Raw genomic sequence first — 17,379 nt, forward strand, 5'->3', positions numbered from 1 at the left:
ATATTTATCGTGTAACCAGCACAAAATTATACATGTAAATATAAAAATAAAAAGTCTAGTATTCTCATTAATTTTTTAAATGATAATGGCCCCCCCTTTTTTTATTTTACTTTTTGTTGCAGCGAATCTTTTAAACGATTTAATGCATGATTATACAATTATCTTAAATAGTTTCTTTCATGTTTGTAGAGCATTGCAGATACATTTCAAGTATCCGGTATTTAGAGATAATTAAATTCGCACTTTGAAATTAACAAATATATTCCCAAAACAAAATTGAAAATTGAAACTCATCAAAGATATAAAGCTTCTAAATTTGTAATTTTGCGCTGCATCAGTTGCTCGAATCAAAACGGTCATAGGGTGTACGCAAATTCGAAATTGAAGCCGATAAACAAAACAAAAATACTTAGAAGTTGTGTGTTTAATACGGCAAATTGCGCCTCTTGCATTAGGGATAGAATAACCGAGCGTTTAGAAGTAAACTAGAAGAAAATGAAAACTTGTGTACAAATTATTGGATGAAGAATGACATTTTTGAAATTAACAAATATATGTCCAACAAAAAATTGAAAATTGCATCAAAGATATCAAGCATCTACATTTGTAATTTTGCGCCGCATAAACAAAACAAAAATACGGAGAAGTTGTGTTTAATACGTCAAATGCGACTCGTGCATTCGGTTAGAAAAAACAAAACTTTACGAAATGTGTTATCGCAAGGTCTAAAAAATATCGTGAGCCTAAATCCATCAATTGAAAATACAACTTTAAAATGTTGATGGATTCAGTCAAAGATTATATCAGGCAATGGGCTAATCGCGAGAAGGAAGACGTAGACACTCTTTCCAAATGGATTAAGGCAGTGAGGTCGTTGATACAAACCAGAATTAAGAAACTGAATGGGTCTATCAATGTCCATGCTACGTCAATCGTTAACGACCTAAATGTTGAAAAACACTTATCCTACCTTCATAACAAAAAAGTGGTTGTCCCCGCAGATAAATCCCAAAACAACATCGTTTTTGTGTTTGTAATATTTATTACATGTACTGCTTGATAAACGAATTAGGTATTGCCAATTCACTTGGAAACGCAACATATACCCTCATAACACTTACCAAAGAGGAAATCCTGGATAATCATAGGTCTGTTCTATGATCCTTTTGGATTTCAACCAAAGATGAAAAACTGGATCTTCCATCACTGTATTGAATACCAAAACTACATAAGTGTCCTCACAAACAACGGAATCAAAGACGGGCTTAAAAGATATTGTGCAACTGCCTATTCTAGAGGTGACGTGAGTCAAATGTGGATACTTAAAAATTCCAAATATCTTTTAGAGTACATACAATCTAACTCTCTTTTATCTTGTAATAGTATTAAAACATTTGACTTATCTACACTTTGCACAAGTATTCCACATTCCAAAGTAAAAGACAAATTGAAAGAATTGGTATTGCTTTGTTTAAAAAAAAAAGAATGGCCAACGTAGATACAAGTATCTTGTCTTAGGGAGGGAAACATCATCTTCTTGCCGACTTGTTTCTTTATTATTATGAGCCTGACTTCATACAGGAACTTATTAGGAAGAGAGATAAGAAGTAAGCAATATCCTTTAACTCTACTTTCCGCTATACAGGTGATGTTCTTTCTCTAAATAATTCAAAATTTGGTGACTATGTTGAACACATCTATTCCATTGAACTAGAGATAAAGGACAGAACAGAAACAGTTAATTCTGTCTCATATCTTGACTTACATCTAGAAATTGACAATGAGGGTCGGTTGAAAACAAAACTTTTAAAAAAAATACGACAAAAGAGAGGATTTCAGCTTTTCAATTGTGAACTTGCCATTTCGTAGTAGCAACATTCCAGCAGCACCTGCATACGGTGTATATATCTCCCAATAAAACGATATTCTCGTTTTTGCATTTCCTATCATGGTTTCCTTAATAGAGGATTGCTGCTCACAAGGGAGGTATTAAACCAAGAGTTCCAAATGGTGAAGCTAAAATCATCACTTCGTAAATTTTACGGACGCCATCACGAGTTGGTTGACCGTTATTGAATAACCGTTTCACAAATGATATCAGATATGTTCCTTACGTAGTAACTACAACCCTTCCCTTTCATGAATGTGACCTACGGAATAAGACTATTTACCGGATTTGTTATCAGATAAGCAACACGACGGGTGCCACATATGGAGCAGAATCTGCTTACCCTTCTTGAACACCTGAACATCCCTAGTTGTTGGTGGAGTTCGTGTTGTTTATTTTAACGTTTTCTATGTTATGTCATGTGTAGTATTGTTTGTCTGTTTTTCTTTTTCATTTTTAGCCATGGCTATGCCAGTTTATGTTCGATTTATGAGTTTGACTGTCCCTCTGGTATCTTTCGTCTATCTTTTAAAATGACCTGTACCAAGTCAGGAAAATGCATTCGTTATCTTATAGTTCTTTTTGATGTATATTGTATTGTCGTTTGTTTTTTGTTGCAACTCTGGTTTCTGTTGTTTCCCTGTTTTCTTCTTACAGTGTATGTTTCCCTCGATTTTAGTTAACTTGTTTCCCGGATTTGTTTTCTGTTATTCGACTTATAACTATTGAACAAAGGTTTACTACGGTTGTCTTTACTTTAGTATGTAAGTATATGTTCAATGAGAAGACAGACAGATATAAAATATTTATTGTTTTCATTTCCTATCACGTGTTCTTGTTAATTGTAGATTGATACACCACCAAAACACCCGGCTTCCTTAGCATTGCTTTTAATCACAATGACAAATGAGCTTTAAGCACGATACACGTGAACTAAAAGTTACAAAGACGTTGTTCGAAAATAACGCGTTCCATCTATGTCAGACACGAAGTAGACCCTATCACTAAAAGACGAGGTTATATTTTTTTTCAGGCAATCCCCGATTTCAAGGTACACCAATTTTAGAGTTCAAAAACTAATTTTAAAAAAGAATTAACCCTGCAAACCAAAAAAAAAAAGAAGTTATTAAAACTATTGCAGAGTCCAAGTACTGTGTCATTGAACCGATCATAGTATGAAAGATTTTTCATTTATTTAATTGTACAATTTTATTTAACAACTTCTCCAATACCGATGTTTGAATAAGATTTCAAGGATTTACAAACACATGATATTAAGATATCATATATTCAGAATATGAGGTAAATGCCAATAAGGTGCGAAACGGGTTTGATCATTATGTTAAATGTTGGGAACGAGTTGGTACTTTTGATTACGAATTGATAGAAAGACGAAATGGTCAGTGTACAAAATGAATTGTTACGCCATACAAATAAGCTTGCAAAAGTAACAGTTAAAAATATTGATGGGATTAGAACTACATGTAGTTGATACTTATAATTTGGCATTTGGAACAATCGTATTTTTATCACGATTCATGATGACCTCCTTATACTTAATCCTTTATTTTATAACTGGATCGGAGAAGACATAGTTTGTTTAGTAGTTTAATATACTATGTGCTTTATTTATTTGCTAGTTGAAATTTGTGCTTTTTGCTGATCTGATTTCCTCTTTGATACTAATTTTTACTTAACTGACTTAATTGTCCCAGCTAATTCTTTATGCATGCTATATGGCTTTCCCAAAGTGGTCAGAAATATATGATTTTTTTGTTTTTTTTTACATAAAAGCAGACTTATCTGAACGACAAATATACTAAATCAATATCAGAATGCTTAAGCTATACACTATAGTCAGTGTATAATGATGGTTTCCGCAGTTCCGAATGATGGCATAACTTCTATTGTAAAATTCTCTTTCTAGACAACAAGTCTGAGTTCAAATCATTTTTGATTTTCAAACCCTGTAAACCACCTTGTCCCAATGTAAGATTGAAACATTATCAAAAAGAAATAATCCACAACAATATTCAACATAAAAATAAAAGCATGAGTATGTTAAATTTGATGTATGCCTTTTTGTGCTTCTTCGTTATATTTGTTGTTTTTATAGTGATGCAAGTATGTATGCCTTCATACTTTGAACGACTAAATTATTTTTATGTTTACCTGTACGAATTTCAAACGCGCATTTTTACACCATCAATGAAAACCTTCTTTCCTTTACGGGTAGACTTTATATACATAAATTAAGTGGTACAAGAAAAGCAAAACGAGTATGTTAAATTTGATGTACGCCTTTTTGTGATTCTTCGTTACATTTGTTGTTTTTATAGTGATATTAAGATGATAACACAACATTGACTGCTGTACCCCTATTTTTGACATTTTTACTCTTTGAGTATGTTTGTTTTGTTCATACATCGTTGACAATGTAACGGTATTTGATGCGACTGTCATACAAGTGAGAGGTCTAGCTAGCTATAAAACCAGGTTCAATCCACCATTTTCTACATCAGAAAATGCCTGTACCAAGTCAGGAATATGACAGTTGTTATCCATTCGTTTGATGTGTTTGGACTTTTGATTTTGCCTTTTGATTTTGGATTATCCTTTTTGAATTTTCCTCGGAGTTCAGTATTTTTGTGTTTTTACTTTATACATGTATAATTTAAGGGTATCATACATCATGTAAATCTTCTTACCGACCTCTTCTTATTTTTATATGAATCGGAGAAGCCAGTTAATTCAACTTCACATTTAGATACATTGATGATGTTCCGAATAACAATCTATACTTCTCTGATTGATGTCCATTACTATATATCCCATAACTAGGAATTACAGATGCAACAGACACGCCTCACTTTTAGACGTATACCTCGAATTTGATAAACACGGTCATCTCAATACCAGAATCTAAAACAAAACAGACGATTTTAATTGGAAATTATCCATTTCCCCCATTTTAGTATCACTATATCAACTTCGCCTGCATATGTGATATATATTTCCCTATTTATTTGGTCTTCTAGAGATTGCAGCTCCTACTCTGACTTTGTGAAACGTCACCAATGTCTTAGAAACATTTGAATGAACCAAGGGTATGTCAAAGAACGTCTCGTCCTTTTTTTAAAGGTTCATCGGAAGGTATCATAGCCTTGTTGATAAATATTCCGTATCAATTTTACAAATACAGGATGGTATTGCAGTATAGATTTTTGGTAATCACGTTGTATTTTTTTTAGTCTTTATGAATATTACTTTTACTGTTTAGTCTATTTTTGTCGATTGACGTGGCTCTGTAATTATATATCCCGTTATTGTGTTATTGTTTTTGGTCCATTTTTGTTTTCATTCTTGCTAATGTGTTTTACCTGTAGCCTGTTTTGTTTTGTTACATATGACGTAGACCTCTACTTATACATACCGGTATACCTTATGGCAATTTGGTCTAATCAAGAAAAAATAACAGTTATTTAGACAACTTTCGGTGTAGGTCATCAGTAACGAGCCGAGTGAAGGAAACAATTAAAAAAGCGACCAATAAGAAATTTTTATAGATTATGATCCACCTTTTCGAAATCCAAATTATAGTAAAAAAATATTTGGTTGAAGTATTTACGATGGTTTAAACAGGTCTCATTAAAAAAGTACCATGCATGGTGCCTTGTTTAAAGAGGGTCCAAGATAGCGTCATCTGAATGAAAAACTTATATGGAATTGAATAAATAGCGATGAGGTGTATTCCATCATTGTGTCATGTTACATTTTTATTTTGTATTCTTGTCTTTTATTTTTACTTATGTACTTTGTCTATATGCCTTTTGTTGCTTCTTTGTTATCTATTTTTTTTTGTTTTATAGTATTTACGATTAGGCCAATTAAAATTAATTGATAGATTTTCATCCCCGCCCGCCCCGAATTTTTTATTTTTTAAAAATTATGATTTCCGGATTTTGTTCATGTCCGTTACCGGTAACCATCGATAGTGTAACGTGTTTGGCTTATGAACTATATGTTCGTATCCGTTTTCACAGAATCTGAGACACTCCAATATCAATCTTTTAATTAACTCAAAAACCCAACTACAACTTGGAGGCTTTACTTAAAACTACAAGACCAACTTTGACACTTAATAAAGAAATAACACTATTTACACAAATAACTTTGTATCAAAAAGTAGTCTGAAAACTAAAACCTCAATTTATCCTTGATCCTTTCACTGACTCCGAGGTCCCAACTGATTTGACAAACAATTATATTAAACTTAAGAATAAGCTTCAAAAATCCTAGGTTCCTGAAACACCTAGTTCTGAGACACCCAGTCTCTGAGACAACTAGTCTCTGAAGCACCTAGTTCCTGAGACAACTAGTTTTGAAGCACCTAGTCCACGGAGCACCTAAGTCACCAGATTATTACAAGCTATCTGTTCGAGGGACTGCGACCATTCCCGAGAGAAATTACAGTTTCGGAACAACGCGGTAGCTTGCAATAATTGTAATACCTAGTCTCCGAAGCACCAAAGTCACCAGACTTTTACAAACCACCTGTTCGAGTGACTGCGACCATTCCCGAGGAAAATTACAGTATCGGAACAACCCGGTAGCTTGCAACAATCGTAAAGACTTCAAAAACCGCTTGCTTCAAACCCACAAGCTTTCAACTCAAACTAGGTTTACAAACTTTCCTTTCAAACTACTTTATTGGCTGGTATTCACTTTCCGATGTTCATCCGTCGACGGCCAATTAATAAATGAGCGACTTGCAATGAATCGGTGTCTTTATATACCAAGAGCGCGGACCTCGAAGAGAGCACCCTAGCAACAATTAACGCGTCTCATAACAACCAAGGATAAAAGACTGATTTTATATGTATTATTCGTTAACGCATTGTTCAAACGGGTAATTTATTATGGATAACAATTCACCGATAAATTACAAATATTGTCTTATGCCTAAACTGCATTTTTGTCACAATAGTTTCATTTCATTCAAAACTTCCTGTTTCAAATTTTGGTTTTGTATTTCTTCGAGTAATCTAACGAAAATGATTAAGTCGACATATATTCTGCTGCTCAATGATAACATCAACATCTACCGAAAATAGAGATTGATTACGAGAAGGGCATGCAATATTCGGGTTATGAGTAAAACGATGTGTCTAAAAACGCAAATCGCGGTATGTCACAAAAGATTAGAAACCGTTCTTATTTTTATTTATTACAATGACTTTGTGTCAGAAAATTGGGGTGTGAATGATATCCAAAGCGTAAGAATTGTGGAACACACTGGTACAAAAGCATGGCTGGCTTAAAGAAATTGACAAAAGCACAAACTTGTTAGATTTATGACCGTATATTGTGTATTGAGCTAAACAGAAAGTCTACAAACATATGCATTTTATAGCAAGCCCTTAGTTTTACCTTAGATGGCTGTCGTTTTTTATTGACAAACAGCAAACACCCTCTGTCCCAATATCCTCAATTCATTATTTAAACAACAACTTCTTTTTGGTAAAGTTCATAATTATATCATGTTGCATCTTGGTTTAGCACCAACACTATTACTTTCAATACTGTTTGAGTTTTTATTTTATTCTGTACTCATAACACTTGTGTTGCATACATTTGTACCAATGCATTTGATTAATTTTATGGGGACTACACAACATCGCTTAGAAAGCAAACTAAATTTGGTGAAGGTATAGTCCAACTGAAGAGAGCATTTCTGTACGTTTTTTAAGTTAACTATAAATAGACATACCCGTAGCCAGGGGGGGGGGGGGGTTCGGACGAACCCCCCCTTGAAAACAAATAATGACTGTTAAAGTCAACGTTCTGTTCGAATTGCGACTGTTAAAGTCGAGTTTTTGGGGCCAACGCACCCCCCTTTGGAAATTCCTGGCTACGGGCCTGATAGAATTCTAAAGTTTCAATTACATGTATAACAGTAGTTGCAAATCAGAGATATTCATTCAAGAGTTTGAAAAGTTATGTACCATTTCTTAAGCATGTATATACATGATATAAGCTTAGTTTACACTTGCTTATACCCTCCGCGGTATAAAGAACTCGTCACAAGAAATAAAATTTAAAAAATAAAATCCTCCCACCCACCCCATTTTTTTCAAAAATCTGGATAAAAATCTACTTATTAATTTTAGTTGGCCTTATAACACAATGTTGACTGTTATTCCCCTATCCATTCGTTTGATGTGTTTGACTTTTTGAGTTTGCCATTTTATCAGGGACTTACTGTTTTGAATTTTACCAGGAGATCAGTATTTTTGTAATTTTACATGTGTATTAGGATATGCGTACCCTTGCGGGGCATATGTGATCCCCCAGGTTTTTGTATCATCTTTCGTTTTCTATGTTTAGTGAACTATTGTTTTTTTTTGTTTTTTTTATTTCTTTGTCAGCTATGTCGTGGTCAGTTTATTTTCGACTTATGAAATTTAATGTGTTTGTGGTATCTTTCAAATCTGCTTTTACAGGAAAATGACAACTACAATTAAACACAGAGTACATGTACTATATTTAATTATTGTTTTATTTGATAAAATCTTTTAAGAATTGAAAGCTCTTTTTTGTTAATTCATTGGGGTGTAAAAGCATTGACCGCAGTACATTTTGTATGAAGCGCGGAAGCCAACCAGAATAAAGTATTATAATGAAACATATATCTAATGTAATCGTAATTGTATAAGAGTCATATGAGATATTTTTTACTTTAATGCAACAGTTTTAAGTGGGATGTAGTAAATAATGACATGTATTTTTATAATTTAATTGGTAAATATAGCAATACTCATACATATTACAGATATTACATGCTTGATAAAACATCCTTCAGATTTATAACTTTATTGGTAAATATAGCTATACTCATATATATTACAGATGATATTACATGCTTGATAAAACATCCTTCACATTTAAGTATGGTTGAACTGTATATCAATCAAACAAAATCCTTAAATACAAACATCACATAAACATAAACAAATATTTGGTAAGGCTTAGTTTTCATGGTGTATGTTAACTAGATAGAACAATATACATGATACACACACATAAATAGGTTTGAAAGTGTCTTGTTTATTAATGTAAAAATCTACCTTCAAAACTATAGATATTGATAAGGGGATATTGCAATTAAATGAGTACGTGCAAAAATGATTAAATAAAAAATATACAAAAAATCTGTTAGACAGACAAATAACTAAATAATCTACTTTAAAATCAGAATCTGTTAAGTCAGAGAATCTGTCAAACAGTTAAATGGCTGAATCGTCAACTGTAACATCAAAATCTGCTAAACAGTCAAATGACTCAATAACCTTCATCAGAATGCACCGAAAAAATCAAATGAACTAAAGGTACAAGCAAACTAGGTGTACGTTACATTTATAAGTGTTGATGTTAATCAATTGACAACCATATCTCTTCAAGGAAAATTGAAATTGTGCAATATCAAACTTGGCCTCTATATTGACCTGAAAGATTCATGATTTATTGCACGGACAGCTGTTATGTATGTTCACTTATCTTTTTTTTTACTTAATGTCAGATGATTGATTGGAATCCTCTGGTTTATCCATGAAGTGTCATCAAAAACTTTGCGCTGTAACCCGCACTGCTCTATTTGAATGCTATCAATTATGGTTTGAAAATGTATTTATTTAATTCTTATTCGTGTTATTATGTTGGTAGATTTTGAAATAAAATTGTGTTAATGTTAATTTTCAAGAGAATCGTTTTCTGCAAACAAAATATCACTTTCACTTTCCGGAAAAAAACTCCTCAATTATGCGCGCCTTTATGACATAGTTCACCAGATCGAGGAGAACCAACTGTATCCCTTTATTAACGTTCATCAACCGTCTTAATGATCAGATCGTCATTTTTGGGGATAAACTATAAGTAATGTTTGTGCAGTAGGTACCTCATGACAGCAGTGATGATTATCAATTATGAAAATCCAATTTTCCGAAAAATACATGCATTATAGCATCATAGTTTCCGACCACTCGTTCAACATAAGGAGGGAAATGATGATGTCCCTAAACACACGAATGACGTTCACGAAAACCATTTTTTATATCAGAAATGCATCGAACTCGTATCGTTTCATTTCTGTCTGTTTTTTTGTTATTTCGTAATTTATACTTAATAAGTCTACCAACAATCATTTAAAAACTTAGAGATAAAAGATACAACAGATACAGATAAGGGATACAACAGATACTGATAAAGGATACAACTAGAGATAAAGGATACAACAGATACAACAGATACTGATAAAGGATACAACATATACAGTTAAATCGGCCTCATATCTTGACTAACATCTATAAAAGAGGGACGAAAGATACCAAGGGGACAGTCAAACTCATAAATCTAAAACAAACTGACAAACAATAGTACACATGACACAACATAGAAAACCAAAGAATAAACAACAGATAAAGCATATACAATGGGGGTCGGTTGAAAACAAAACTTTACGACAAAATAGATGATTTCAGACAGTTTATGCCTTTAAATTTTCATTAGACAGAATCCACAAAACGAGTTAATTTCAAATCAATCCATCAGAAAAGGCAAAACACCAACTTCAATATCAACCATGACATCATCCTGTCAATATATAAAGCAACAACATATTAATTAAAGAATAACTGATCGCAGAATTTGAATATAAGGAAATAGTCAACGAGTGACCTAACAACACATTAATTCACAGATGCACATAGTGCATGAGTTAATTAGCAGTGTTGTTTGATCACGACTTGACTATTTTTATGTATTTGTTTTAATACATTGTCAATTTTTTTTATAATTTTTATGAAATTAAAGTCAAACAATGTAAGGAACTATATCTTTTTCTAAGCATTCACATCTTGTTTTGATATCAAGTCTTGACAACGCTTTTTGTTGTATGACGTCAGAGAAGTGATAATCATTTTTATTTCACATGTGAATTTATCGGTTTTTGTTTAACTGGAAAATCAATATCCTTCATTTGAAAAAAGTGTATAAAGAATTACTTGAGTTGTTCACTTATACTTTTAAACAAGAACAGATTGAACGATTGCCATCCAGTCCAAATTGAGGTTTAACGATTAAGTGATTAACACATTTTTTCCTGAACAACCCTATGTAATGTATTACCCCGTCAAATGACTCGTGAATCTTCTGAAATGCTCCAAAAATCAAACTGGAGAGTATAAACAAAAATGCAACTAAACGTCACAGGAACCATCATTGAAATGCCATGCACATTTAAACGACTAGAGAATCAAAAATAGCATGCCTTGCAATACTACTACTGTAATAAGGACTAAATGGTACAACAACTGTTGTACTCACACTTTAACTTATATACAATAGACTAAAAACGTATATTAATCAAAGGTACCGAAAAAGTAAAATCACAAATATACTGAACTTAGAGGAAAATCAATTCGGAAAGTCATAATCACATTGCAAAATCAAATAACAAAACGCATCAAAAACGAATGGACAATAACTGTCATATTCCTGACTTGGTACAGGTATTTGCAAATGTAGAACATTAATGGTGGATTAAACCTGGTTCTATAGCGCTAACCCTCTCACCTTAATAACAGTCTCATCAAATGCCGTTATATTTACATTGATGCGTTACAGACAAAATAAATAAAATAGTCAAAATAAGGGCACATCAGTCATCATCGTAGAACAATGAACAATTTTAAAAGGGACACTTCAACAGAACATAAAAACATCTATCTACGAGCACATTAATTCATTTGAGTGTCTGACGTCAGAAAATGTATACGTCACATAAATTTGCCGTTCAATGTGCATACAACAATTTTGAAATTAACATAGACAATGTAGGTATACAGGGTTAAATAATCAAAAGTATGTAACAAAGAATAAATTTCAGAAATAGACAGAGCTTTAAACTAGTCCAAAAGTTATAAATATAATTTATGAGAATCCACAAGAATTTATAAGGAATACAATGTCTCACAAAGATGCATTAAATGAAATGAACAATTTCATGATTTAAGAAACAGCTATAAATAGGTCAAACGGAAGTAATGTATGCACTTTTTAATTATAAGAAACTAACTTTCAAAAACGCTGACGCTGTTTTGTACAAAATACTTGGCTTTGATCTAATCACACATTTATCAAAGCTAAAATCAATGGGATACCCTTATAATTTCAATTTCATTTGTTAATAATAATGTTGAGGGAAAAAATCACCTTATAACTAAATATCCCCGAACTCCTCTAAATATAACATTATATACCTGTCAATCTTTTTTTTCAACGCAGTTTATGACCTGCTTTAAAAAAAAGAAATTTCAGGTCATAACGCATACGAACATCATTTCAATTTCAGTATTAAGGGGACATTTCTTTTTATTCAAATCTAACACTTTCCTGAATAAGTTTTATGGGGTACATTATTTTTCCTTCCATGCCTCACTGTACCCTCTCTCATAGAATCATTCATTGTATTATATCAATTAACAAGCTAAAGTACCTTAGTGGTTTTTTAATCTCTATCCAAATATTCAGCGTTTATATACAATATATATATTACATAATATACTAAAATATTCACAAACCAGTGGTAAAAAGTATAATGACAAAGACATCAACACAATAATAAAAAAAATAAATGCAATGATAACTTTAGTCGCTTGCACTAAAACGTTTCATGCATGCACTTTAAAAAGTTTTCCAAAACATATCTCATAAATTTTAATCCACACAAATATTCAGTTGTTATATACTGTTTATTTGAATAGTTTAATAGAATTGACATTACTATTTACATTTTTAAGTACATTCCTTCTTGTTAAATCACCTCACTATACATAACTTGACTAAAGTGCTTGCGTCTCAGTATTCATCATGAAGTGCAACCTCTACTTAACTGTGAGGGTTTCCAAAGCCCTTATCAACCCAAAGGATGCTTGTTATTACAATAATAAAGCATGCAAAGAAAGTAGAGATGAATAAAATACAAATCATTTAAACAACTTGTTCTTTTTCTTAACAAACAGGTGTCTTTCTTTTCTCTGTACTTTCACCTTTTCTGTATTTTCACTTTCTCTGTACTTTCACTTTCACTGTTGTTGTACATCTACTTGTCGTTGTGTTTTAACGTGTTGATTATTGCTAAGTAGTTCTTCTGTAGACGTATTTTATAATCTGGAACATCTGGTAGATCTAAAATAATGTAATAAATGTGTTATAATCTGGAACATCTGGTAGTTCTAAAATAAGGTAATAAATGTGTTATAATCTGGAACGTCTGGTAGATCTAAAATAATGTAATACATGTGTTGTAAATAAAATATTGAGTAACATGTATTATCACTGTCTTGAATAGCTTCCAGGATAAACCAATACCTTGATTTAACCATTAATATTTAAGAGGAACAATTCTAGTTAAGAGCCACTTTGATTTTATTTTACAGCATCTGTCTGTAGAACTAGGATACTCCGAAAAGAGGGTAATATACCTTACCTAACAATGACTTCATGGTTTAGCTAACAAGCAAGCTAAAGTAATATGCCATCAAAGAAACCATTTAGTAGTTTCAAACATATATATTTTTTTTATTTTTGATATTCCTGATTATTTTTGTGGTTTATAAAGATGCAAATCAATAAAACAAAATCATCAACCATTAATCTTATCAAACTTTTAATCGGAAATATTGTACTTAGTGAAAGAGTTGTAAACAACAATTTCTTTGTGCTTTCGTTTTATCCATTGTATTGACCTATTTAGGATTTTTTTTATTATTATGGCTACGAGTCGGTCAGACAATCAATCTTTCCAGCTGTCTAATAATGCGAAATACACAATAGTTATATTTTGATGTAAACATAATTTGTTGCTAGAAAATAAACCAACAGTTGAGACCATACAAATGAAAAGGGTGGAATAAGAATAAAAAAGAAGATGTGATATGATTGCCAATGGGACTACTATCCACAATAGACCAAAATGACACAGACATTAACAACTATAGGTAACACTTCAACAATAAGCAAATGGGGAATTTTCTAAATTTCAGTATCAAAGTGTCATTACGTGTATTCCAAAAGAAGATAAAGATAGACGTTATCTAGCTAATTGGCGCCCAATTAGCCTTATGAATACTGACACCAAGATTGCTTCTGCCGTTATTGCTAATAGAATAAAACCTGTTTTACCATCTATTACCAGTGACTGTCAGAAAGGCTTTATTAAAGATAGAATTATGGGTGAGAATACGCGTCTATTGTATGATTTGATGCACTATTTAGAAAAGCATAACAAAACTGGTCTTTTACTACTAGTATATTTTGAAAAGGCTTTTGACTCTATTGAATGGTCTTTTTTGAAAAAAAATTGTAAGGGTTCCGTGGAACCCAGTGTCTCGCCTACTTTTGCTGAAATTCACAGGCTCAACAAAATGAGGAAAAAAATCAATAAAAATATTCCTCTTGATACTATCTTTTGATTTTCAGTAGCTTCTGTCCAAGTTTAGTAAAAATCCAGGATAGTTTATGAATCTAATAAATGTTTTGAAAAACTTTAACTGCAGACTGTATGTAATGTTAACTGGAAGAAAACTTAGTCCATTTATAAGTAAAATACAGATACACAGGTACAAAATATTATCAAAATTTCCTTCTAAATACTAGCTTATGATCTTAAACAAGCTTCTGTCTAAGTTTGGTACAAATTAAAAGTAGCAAAAGAAAGTTTGTTTTTTAAATTTAACCACAGAGTGAACATGTTATTTCCTGCCAGAAAATCTAAGTCCATTTAAAAGTAAAATACGGAAAAAATGGATTTATTTTTTTACAAAATTTCCTTATGCATATTATTTTTTGATCAAAAACTAGCTTCTGTCTAAGTTTGGTACAAACCCAGGATAGTTTAAGAAAGTTATTAAAATTTTAAAAACTTGAACCACAGAGTGAATGTAATGTTTCCCCGCAGAAAATTTAAGTCCATTTATAAGTAAAATACGGAAAAAATGGAATTTTATTTTTACAAAATTAACATTTGGATACTATCTTATGATCATAAACAAGCTTCTGTCCACGTTTGGAAGTAATCCAGTAAAGTTTAAGAAAGTTATTAAAATTTCAAAAACTTTAACCACAGAGTGAATATAATGTTTCCCTGCAGAAAAACTAAGTCCATCTATAAGTAAAACACAGAAAAAATGGAATTTAATTTTTACAAAATTTACTTCTGGATACTATCTTATGATCATAAACAAGCTTCTGTCCACTTTTGGAAGTAATCCAGTATAGTTTAAGAAAGTTATTAAAATTTCAAAAACTTTAACCACAGAGTGAATATTTGTGGACGCCGCCGACGACGACGACGGAATGTAGGATCGCTTAGTCTCGCTTTTTCGACAAAAGTCGAAGGCTCGACAAAAAGCATTGAAGAGTTTCAATTTTGGGCCATCTATATGCAGATGGTTTGAAGTATTTTATTTGAAAGCATCAAGTTGTGTTATAAATAATGGCCATCTTTCAAGCTTCTTTAATTTGGAGAGAACCTGTAGACAAGGTGACCCCCTCTCCCCTTATCTTTTTAGTATAGGTGTTGAGTTACTTTCTATGAAAATAAGGTCAAACCCCAAAATAAAGGGAACTTTTGTTCATGAAAATGAATCCCTTTTGAGTCAATATGCTGATGACACTTTCCTTGTTTTGGATGGAACTGAAACATCTTTGAGGGAGACTTCAAATTGTTTCGACTCATTCCAAAAAGTATCTGGGTTAAAAATTAATTCTTCTAAAACTAAAGCTGTGTGGGTTGGGAATAAAAAGTATTCAGATCTGATTCTCTGTCCTGATTTAAAACTTCAGTGGTGCTATTCAAATTTTAAACTTTTGGGAATTGAATTCTCTTTAGATCTTGATAGTATGCCAGAAATTAATTTCTCCAAAAAGATAAAGGAAGTGTCAGGCATTCTTAACAGTTGGCAACATAGAAAATTAACCCTAATGGGAAAGATTACTGTTATCAAGACTTTGGCACTTCCAAAATTAATTCACCTGTTGACTGCACTACCCAACTTGCCAGAATCAAAATTAAATGAGATGAATACTTTATTCTTTCAATTCATATGGAATGGAAAACCTGATCGAATTAGACGAAGTACTTTAATCGGAGATATTCCACAAGGAGGTTTAAATATGATTAATATACATTATTTTAATATATACCTTAAGATTGGCTGGATAAAGAGGTTTTCATCCAATTTATATGGTAGTTGGCAATCATTATTATTAAAAAACCTTGAACAGTATGGTGGAGAAAGGGTATTGCATTTTCAAAAGGAGAAACTCAGAGAAATCTCTGATAGTCTTAGCAATCCTTTTTGGAAGGATGTATTTTTTTAGCTTTCATGTAGCAAGGCCTGCTACCAATATTTCTGTTCAAGATATTTTGTCATTAGATATTTTAAATTTCGCACCTCTAGTAGATTTTCCGTATTTTATTCAGTGGCATAGAAGGGGAGTGCAGTCTTTGTTTGACCTTATTAACTTAGAGACTAAGGACTTTTGTAATTTTGATCAGATAGGACCAAGACTTCAAACAAATAATTTTTTAAAGTATTATTGTCTCATTGCAAACATTCCAAAGTATATGAGAGAATATATTAAAGAAAAGATTGCCCATGTAAATTTTGAAACTTTTAACTGTATTGATAATTTTTTGGAAAGATTATTGTGTAACAAAAAGGCAAAGTTTGTATACAAAGATCTTGTTGACAGAAATGTGCAACTGCCAACAGAAAAGTTCTTACAATGGGAGGAATCACTAGGTATTGAAATTGCAGATTGGTCAGAATATTATGTTATTTTAAGAAAATCATGTAAAGACACTTATTTAAGAACTTTTCAATATAAATTTTTACATAGAATAATTGCAACTAACACTTTCTTATATAAAGTTAAACTTAAAGATTCAAAGCTTTGTACTTTTTGTAAGGTTTCTGATGAAACCATGGAGCATTTATTCTATGAATGTCCAATAACACATTTTATATGGCAAACTTTTTCACAAAAATTGAAAAGATATTTTGTGAACTTTACATTATCTAAGAAGCACAATTTTCTTGGTCTTCAAAATGAGAGTTTACTGTTGAATTTGATTATTATTATTGCAAAGAACTATATATACAAATGTAAATTGTATGAAAAGAAACCAAGTATTATAGGGTTATTAGCAAAAATAAGAAAATATCAGGAAAATGAACATTATATAGCAAAGAAAAATGGTACCACACCTTATGTTCAAAAATTCTGGGCCCCATTAGATTACATTTTTACTGATTAGTCACCATTACTTTTGATTCAAATCATATAAAATAAAAAATGAAACTTACAGTTCATAAAGAGCAGATCTTTACAAAGATAACATTTTTCTTTGCAATACACAAGTTGATTTA

The sequence above is a fragment of the Mytilus edulis genome, chromosome 12 (assembly GCF_963676685.1).
Source record: "Mytilus edulis chromosome 12, xbMytEdul2.2, whole genome shotgun sequence".
NCBI lineage: Eukaryota > Metazoa > Mollusca > Bivalvia > Mytilida > Mytilidae > Mytilus > Mytilus edulis.